Source organism: Thalassophryne amazonica, chromosome 21, assembly GCF_902500255.1.
Source record: "Thalassophryne amazonica chromosome 21, fThaAma1.1, whole genome shotgun sequence".
NCBI classification, from domain to species: Eukaryota; Metazoa; Chordata; class Actinopteri; order Batrachoidiformes; family Batrachoididae; genus Thalassophryne; species Thalassophryne amazonica.
Genome location: NC_047123.1, coordinates 3,628,705 through 3,637,115, shown reverse-complemented (window position 1 = coordinate 3,637,115; position 8,411 = coordinate 3,628,705).

Below are 8,411 nucleotides of genomic sequence, written 5' to 3'. Positions count from 1 at the left end.
GAGCTGTCCAACTGCACGACGGTGTCCAGGTCCAAACCTGAAGAAGTGTGTGCAGGTGGACACCGAGAACATCAGTAGACCCCAGCACAGAGAACAGGAAGATGTGAGTACAAAGTTCTTTGATCATAAATCTGGGTCAGTTCAAGGTCATACAGGGAGGGTAGTAACACTGCACAGGTCTCCATGAGGGTTCAGACAAAGACAGTAACAGTGTGCAGGCCAGAGGTCAGAGTTCAGACTTCATTTTGCAGAGAGAGGATGGAAAAAGTTCATTAAAATGTGCTCCAGAATTTCTCCTTTTGTTGCTAATGTTCTTTTAAAAACACTTTACAACATCACACAGGTGTATAATCTCTGTGTTCTTTGGTTGGTTTTCATATTGGTGTGATCCAGCAGAGATTTGTACTCTGATTTGGCTTAGACTGGATCTCATGTCTGACTGTGTGTGTGTGTGTGTGTGTGTGTGTGTGTGTGTGTGTGTGTGTGTGTGTGTGTGTGTGTGTGTGTGTGTGTGTGTGTGTGTGTGTGTGTGTGTGTGTGCACGGTCAGAGGTCTGACTGTCTGTGTGTGCAGTCAGAGGTCTGACTGTGTGTGTGGCCAGAGGTCTCACTGTGTGTGTTTGTGTGCAGTCAGAGGTCTGACTGTCTGTGTGTGTGGCCAGAGGTGGTCAGAGATCTCACTGTGTGCACGGTCAGAGGTCTGACTGTCTGTGTGTACGGTCAGAGGTCTCACCGTGTGTGTTTGTGTGCAGTCAGAGGTCTCACTGTGTGTGTTTGTGTGCAGTCAGAGGTCTCACTGTGTGTGTTTGTGTGCAGCCAGAGGTCTCACTGTGTGTGTTTGTGTGCGGCCAGAGGTCTCACTGTGTGTGTTTGTGTGCAGCCAGAGGTCTCATTGTGTGTGTTTGTGTGCGGCCAGAGGTCTGACTGTCTGTGTGTGCGCTCCGAGGTCTCACTGTGTGTGTGTGTGTGTGTGTCTGTGTGCGGCCAGAGGTCTCACTGTGTGCGGCCAGAGGTCTGACTGTCTGTGTGTGCGCTCAGAGGTATGACTGTGTGCGCGGTCAGAGGTCTCACTGTTTGTGTGTGTGGTCAGAGGTCTTACTGTGTGTGTGGTCAGAGGTCTGACTGTCTGTGTGTGTGGTCAGAGGTCTTACTGTGTTTGTGGTCAGAGGTATGACTGTGTGCGCGGTCTGGGGTCTGACTGTCTGTGTGTGTGGTCAGAGGTCTCACTGTGTGTGCGGTCAGAGGTCTGACTGTCTGTGTGTGTGGTCAGAGGTCTCACTGTGTGTGCGGTCAGAGGTCTCACTGTCTGTGTGTGTGGTCAGAGGTCTCACTGTCTGTGTGTGCGGTCAGAGGTCTCACTGTGTGTGCGGTCAGAGGTCTCACTGTGTGTGCGGTCAGAGGTCTGACTGTCTGTGTGTGCGGTCAGAGGTCTCACTGTCTGTGTGTGTGGTCAGAGGTCTCACTGTCTGTGTGTGCGGTCAGAGGTCTCACTGTGTGTGTGGTCAGAGGTCTGACTGTCTGTGTGTGTGGTCAGAGGTCTGACTGTCTGTGTGTGATCAGAGGTATGACTGTCTGTGTGTGTGGTCAGAGGTCTGACTGTGTTTGTGGTCAGAGTTATGACTGTGTGCGCAGTCAGGGGTCTGACTGTCTGTGTGTGTGGTCAGAGGTCTCACTGTGTGTGTGGTCAGAGTTATGACTGTGTGCGCAGTCAGGGGTCTGACTGTCTGTGTGTGTGGTCAGAGGTCTCACTGTGTTTGTGGTCAGAGTTATGACTGTGTGTGTGGTCAGAGGTCTCACTGTGTGTGTGATCAGAGGTATGACTGTCTGTGTGTGTGGTCAGAGGTCTGACTGTCTGTGTGTGTGGTCAGAGGTCTGACTGTCTGTGTTTGTGGTCAGAGTTATGACTGTGTGCGCAGTCAGGGGTCTGACTGTCTGTGTGTGTGGTCAGAGTTATGACTGTGTGCGCAGTCAGGGGTCTGACTGTCTATGTGTGGTCAGAGGTCTCACTGTGTTTGTGGTCAGAGTTATGACTGTGTGCGCAGTCAGGGGTCTCACTGTGTGTGGTCAGAGGTCTGACTGTCTGTGTGTGTGGTCAGAGGTCTTACTGTGTTTGTGGTCAGAGGTCTGACTGTGTGCGCGGTCAGGGGTCTGACTGTCTGTGTGCGGCCAGAGGTCTCACTGTGTGTGTGGTCAGAGGTCTTACTGTGTGTGTGGTCAGAGGTCTTACTGTCTGTGTGTATGCGGTCAGAGGTCTGACTGTCTGTGTGTGCGGTCAGAGGTCTCACTGTCTGTGTGTGTGGTCAGAGGTCTCACTGTCTGTGCGGTCAGAGGTCTGACTGTCTGTGTGTGCGGTCAGAGGTCTCACTGTGTGTGTGGTCAGAGGTCTGACTGTCTGTGTGTGTGGTCAGAGGTCTCACTGTGTGTGTGGTCAGAGGTATGACTGTCTGTGTGTGTGGTCAGAGGTCTGACTGTGTTTGTGGTCAGAGTTATGACTGTGTGCGCAGTCAGGGGTCTGACTGTCTGTGTGTGTGGTCAGAGGTCTCACTGTGTGTGTGGTCAGAGGTATGACTGTGTGCGCGGTCAGGGGTCTGACTGTGTGTGTGGTCAGAGGTCTCACTGTGTGTGTGATCAGAGGTATGACTGTCTGTGTGTGTGGTCAGAGGTCTTACTGTGTTTGTGGTCAGAGGTCTGACTGTGTGCGCGGTCAGGGGTCTGACTGTCTGGGTGCGGTCAGAGGTCTCACTGTGTGTGTGGTCAGAGGTCTTACTGTCTGTGTGTATGCGGGCAGAGGTCTCACTGTGTGCACGGTCAGGGGTCTGACTGTCTGTGTGCGGTCAGAGGTCTCACTGTGTGTGTGGTCAGAGGTCTTACTGTGTTTGTGGTCAGAGGTCTGACTGTGTGCACGGTCAGGAGTCTGACTGTCTGTGTGCGGTCAGAGGTCTCACTGTGTGTGTGGTCAGAGGTCTTACTGTGTGTGTGGTCAGAGGTCTGACTGTCTGTGTGTGTGGTCAGAGGTCTTACTGTGTTTGTGGTCAGAGGTATGACTGTGTGCGCGGTCTGGGGTCTGACTGTCTGTGTGTGTGGTCAGAGGTCTCACTGTGTGTGCGGTCAGAGGTCTGACTGTCTGTGTGTGTGGTCAGAGGTCTCACTGTGTGTGCGGTCAGAGGTCTCACTGTCTGTGTGTGTGGTCAGAGGTCTCACTGTCTGTGTGTGCGGTCAGAGGTCTCACTGTGTGTGCGGTCAGAGGTCTCACTGTGTGTGCGGTCAGAGGTCTGACTGTCTGTGTGTGCGGTCAGAGGTCTCACTGTCTGTGTGTGTGGTCAGAGGTCTCACTGTCTGTGTGTGCGGTCAGAGGTCTCACTGTGTGTGTGGTCAGAGGTCTGACTGTCTGTGTGTGTGGTCAGAGGTCTGACTGTCTGTGTGTGATCAGAGGTATGACTGTCTGTGTGTGTGGTCAGAGGTCTGACTGTGTTTGTGGTCAGAGTTATGACTGTGTGCGCAGTCAGGGGTCTGACTGTCTGTGTGTGTGGTCAGAGGTCTCACTGTGTGTGTGGTCAGAGTTATGACTGTGTGCGCAGTCAGGGGTCTGACTGTCTGTGTGTGTGGTCAGAGGTCTCACTGTGTTTGTGGTCAGAGTTATGACTGTGTGTGTGGTCAGAGGTCTCACTGTGTGTGTGATCAGAGGTATGACTGTCTGTGTGTGTGGTCAGAGGTCTGACTGTCTGTGTGTGTGGTCAGAGGTCTGACTGTCTGTGTTTGTGGTCAGAGTTATGACTGTGTGCGCAGTCAGGGGTCTGACTGTCTGTGTGTGTGGTCAGAGTTATGACTGTGTGCGCAGTCAGGGGTCTGACTGTCTATGTGTGGTCAGAGGTCTCACTGTGTTTGTGGTCAGAGTTATGACTGTGTGCGCAGTCAGGGGTCTCACTGTGTGTGGTCAGAGGTCTGACTGTCTGTGTGTGTGGTCAGAGGTCTTACTGTGTTTGTGGTCAGAGGTCTGACTGTGTGCGCGGTCAGGGGTCTGACTGTCTGTGTGCGGCCAGAGGTCTTACTGTGTGTGTGGTCAGAGGTCTTACTGTGTGTGTGGTCAGAGGTCTTACTGTCTGTGTGTATGCGGGCAGAGGTCTTACTGTCTGTGTGTGTGGTCAGAGGTATGACTGTCTGTGTGTGTGGTCAGAGGTCTTACTGTCTGTGTGTGTGGTCAGAGGTATGACTGTCTGTGTGCGGTCAGAGGTCTCACTGTGTGTGTGGTCAGAGGTCTTACTGTCTGTTTGTATGCGGGCAGAGGTCTCACTGTGTGTGTGTGTGTGTGTGTGTGTGTGTGTGTGTGTGTGTGTGTGTGTGTGTGTGTGTGTGTGTGTGTGTGTGTGTGCGCGGTCAGACGTGTTGGACACTCAAGTTCTGTTCTTGTTCATTCTCTGCTTGCTGGGGAGTGTGCGCACATTTGTCAACTTCACTGTAGACGGAGAGAACGTGACTCTGCCACGGTGTCTTTACCAGGATGAGATCTACTCCACTGTCATCGTGTGGATAACCACCTTCCTCTCGGGGGGAATCCCCATTGTGCTCGTCATCATCTTCAACTACCTCATTGGGTACCATCTGTGCCGCGCCAGCAACCTTTTCACCAAGGAGGAGTTGCGCATCATGCATGGAAGGAGCACCAGGGGCATGTTGAGGAGGACCTTCCTGCTGCTCAGCACCGTCTCTGTGGTGTTTGTGGTGCTCAGTCTGCCCCGCTTTGTCACGTACTGCATCCTGAGGATGAAGTACAACAATGAGACCTTCGACAGGAATGACTACAGCATCCCTATCAACGTGGCTGGTGATCTGGCCAATATGCTTCAGAACCTCAACTCCACCACCAACTTCCTGCTGTACTGCATGGTCAGTCAGCTCTTCAGGCAGGAACTGGTGCAGGTGTTGGCTTGCAAGGCAAGAGCTTGCGAGCTGGGATCCATCCTCACCTACGCCACCATGAAGGTCTTCTCAGTTACAGATCATAAAGATCCACCAGCCAACCACCCTGTGGGCGTGGTGCTAACCAAACTGAAACAGACAGGCTAAGAAGAAAATGGAGTAGGATCTTTGACCTCCACCGCAAACATTACTCAGTTTTAGTTCATGTGACTTTATACATCCCCAAATCACTGAACATCACCACCAATGTTATGACTTCCACTGTCCCTGGAACTGATAAATACATTAAAAACGGCCTACTTAGAGGTATGACTGTCTGTGTGCGCGGTCAGGGGTCTGACTGTCTGTGTGCGGTCAGAGGTCTCACTGTGTGTGGTCAGAGGTCTTACTGTCTGTTTGTATGCGGGCAGAGGTCTCACTGTGTGTGTGTGTGTGTGTGTGTGTGTGTGTGTGTGTGTGTGTGTGTGTGTGTGTGTGTGTGTGTGTGCGCGGTCAGACGTGTTGGACACTCAAGTTCTCTTCTTGTTCATTCTCTGTTTCCTGGGGAGTGTGCGCACATTTGTCAACTTCACTGTAGACGGAGAGAACGTGACTGCCACGGTGTCTTTACCAGGATGAGATCTGCTCCACTGTCATCGTGTGGATAACCACCTTCCTCTCGGGGGGAATCCCCATTGTGCTCGTCATCATCTTCAACTACCTCATTGGGTACCATCAGTGCCGCGCCAGCAACCTTTTCACCAAGGAGGAGTTGCGCATCATGCATGGAAGGAGCACCAGGGGCATGTTGAGGAGGACCATCCTGCTGCTCAGCACCGTCTCTGTGGCGTTTGTGGTGCTCAGTCTGCCCCGCTTTGTCACGTACTGCATCCTGAGGATGAAGTACAACAATGAGACCTTCGACAGGAATGACTACAGCATCCCTATCAACGTGGCTGGTGATCTGGCCAATATGCTTCAGAACCTCAACTCCACCACCAACTTCCTGCTGTACTGCATGGTCAGTCGGCGCTTCAGGCAGGAACTGGTGCAGGTGTTGGCTTGCAAGGCAAGAGCTTGCGAGCTGGGATCCATCCTCACCTACGCCACCATGAAGGTCTTCTCAGTTACAGATCATAAAGATCCACCAGCCAACCACCCTGTGGGTGTGGTGCTAACCAAACTGAAACAGACAGGCTAAGAAGAAAATGGAGTAGGATCTTTGACCTCCACCGCAAACATTACTCAGTTTTAGTTCATGTGACTTTATACATCCCCAAATCACTGAACATCACCACCAATGTTATGACTTCCACTGTCCCTGGAACTGATAAATACATTAAAAACGGCCTACTTAGGTGTCATATAACACAAATAATGAGTGTTTTCCATTCATGCAATGGTAAGGTCTGACTGTCTGTGTGTGTGGTCAGAGGTATGACTCTGTGTGTGCGGTCAGAGGTCTGACTGTCTGTGTGTGCGGTCAGAGGTCTCACTGTGTGTGTGGTCAGAGGTCTGACTGTCTGTGTGTGCGGTCAGAGGTCTGACTGTGTGTGCGGTCAGAGGTCTGACTGTCTGTGTGTGTGGTCAGAGGTCTCACTGTCTGTGTGTGTGGTCAGAGGTTTGACTGTCTGTGTGTACGGTCAGAGGTCTCACTGTGTATGTGTGCGGTCAGAGGTCTGACTGTGTGTGTGCGCGGTCAGAGGTATGACTGTATGTGCGGTCAGAAGTCTGACTGTGCGTGGTCAGAGGTCTGACTGTCTGTGTGCGTGGTCAGAGGTCTGACTGTCTGTGTGTGTGGTCAGAGGTCTCACTGTTTGTGTGTGTGGTCAGAGGTCTCACTGTTTGTGCGGTCATAGGTCTGACTGTCTGTGTGTGCGGTCAGAGGTCTGACTGTCTGTGTGTGCGGTCAGAGGTTTGACTGTCTGTGTGTGCGGTCAGAGGTCTCACTGTCTGTGTGTGCGGTCAGAGGTCTCACTGTCTGTGTGTGCGGTCAGAGGTCTCACTGTGTTTGTGGTCAGAGTTATGACTGTGTGCGCGGTCAGGGGTCTGACTGTCTGTGTGTGTGGTCAGAGGTCTCACTGTGTGTGTGGTCAGAGGTATGACTGTGTGCGCGGTCAGGGGTCTGACTGTCTGTGTGTGTGGTCAGAGGTCTCACTGTGTGTGTCGTCAGAGGTATGACTGTCTGTGTGTGTGGTCAGAGGTCTGACTGTGTGTGTGGTCAGAGGTCTTACTGTGTTTGTGGTCAGAGGTCTGACTGTGTGCGCGGTCAGGGGTCTGACTGTCTGTGTGCGGTCAGAGGTCTCACTGTGTGTGTGGTCAGAGGTCTTACTGTCTGTGTGTATGCGGGCAGAGGTCTCACTGTGTGTGTGGTCAGAGGTCTAACTGTGTGCACGGTCAGGGGTCTGACTGTCTGTGTGCGGTCAGAGGTCTCACTGTGTGTGTGGTCAGAGGTCTTACTGTGTTTGTGGTCAGAGGTCTGACTGTGTGCACGGTCAGGAGTCTGACTGTCTGTGTGCGGTCAGAGGTCTCACTGTGTGTGCGGTCAGAGGTCTCACTGTGTGTGTTGTCAGAGGTCTTACTGTGTGTGTGGTCAGAGGTCTGACTGTCTGTGTGTGTGGTCAGAGGTCTTACTGTGTTTGTCGTCAGAGGTATGACTGTGTGCGCGGTCTGGGGTCTGACTGTCTGTGTGTGTGGTCAGAGGTCTCACTGTGTGTGTGGTCAGAGGTATGACTGTGTGCGCGGTCAGGGTTCTGACTGCCTGTGTGTGTGGTCAGAGGTCTCACTGTGTGTGTGGTCAGAGGTCTGACTGTCTGTGTGTGCGGTCAGAGGTCTGACTGTCTGTGTGTGTGGTCAGAGGTCTCACTGTGTGTGCGGTCAGAGGTCTCACTGTCTGTGTGTGTGGTCAGAGGTCTCACTGTGTGTGCGGTCAGAGGTCTCACTGTCTGTGTGTGTGGTCAGAGGTCTCACTGTGTGTGCGGTCAGAGGTCTCACTGTCTGTGTGTGCGGTCAGAGGTCTGACTGTCTGTGTGTGCGGTCAGAGGTCTGACTGTCTGTGTGTGCAGTCAGAGGTCTCACTGTCTGTGTGTGCGGTCAGAGGTCTCACTGTCTGTTTGTGCGGTCAGAGGTCTGACTGTCTGTGTATGCGGTCAGAGGTCTCACTGTGTGTGTGGTCAGAGGTTTGACTGTCTGTGTGTGTGGTCAGAGGTCTCACTGTGTGTGTGATCAGAGGTATGACTGTCTGTGTGTGTGGTCAGAGGTATGACTGTCTGTGTGTGTGGTCAGAGTTATGACTGTGTGCGCAGTCAGGGGTCTGACTGTCTGTGTGTGTGGTCAGAGGTCTCACTGTGTGTGGTCAGAGTTATGACTGTGTGCGCAGTCAGGGGTCTGACTGTCTGTGTGTGTGGTCAGAGGTCTCACTGTGTTTGTGGTCAGAGTTATGACTGTGTGTGTGGTCAGAGGTCTCACTGTGTGTGTGATCAGAGGTCTGACTGTCTGTGTGTGTGGTCAGAGGTC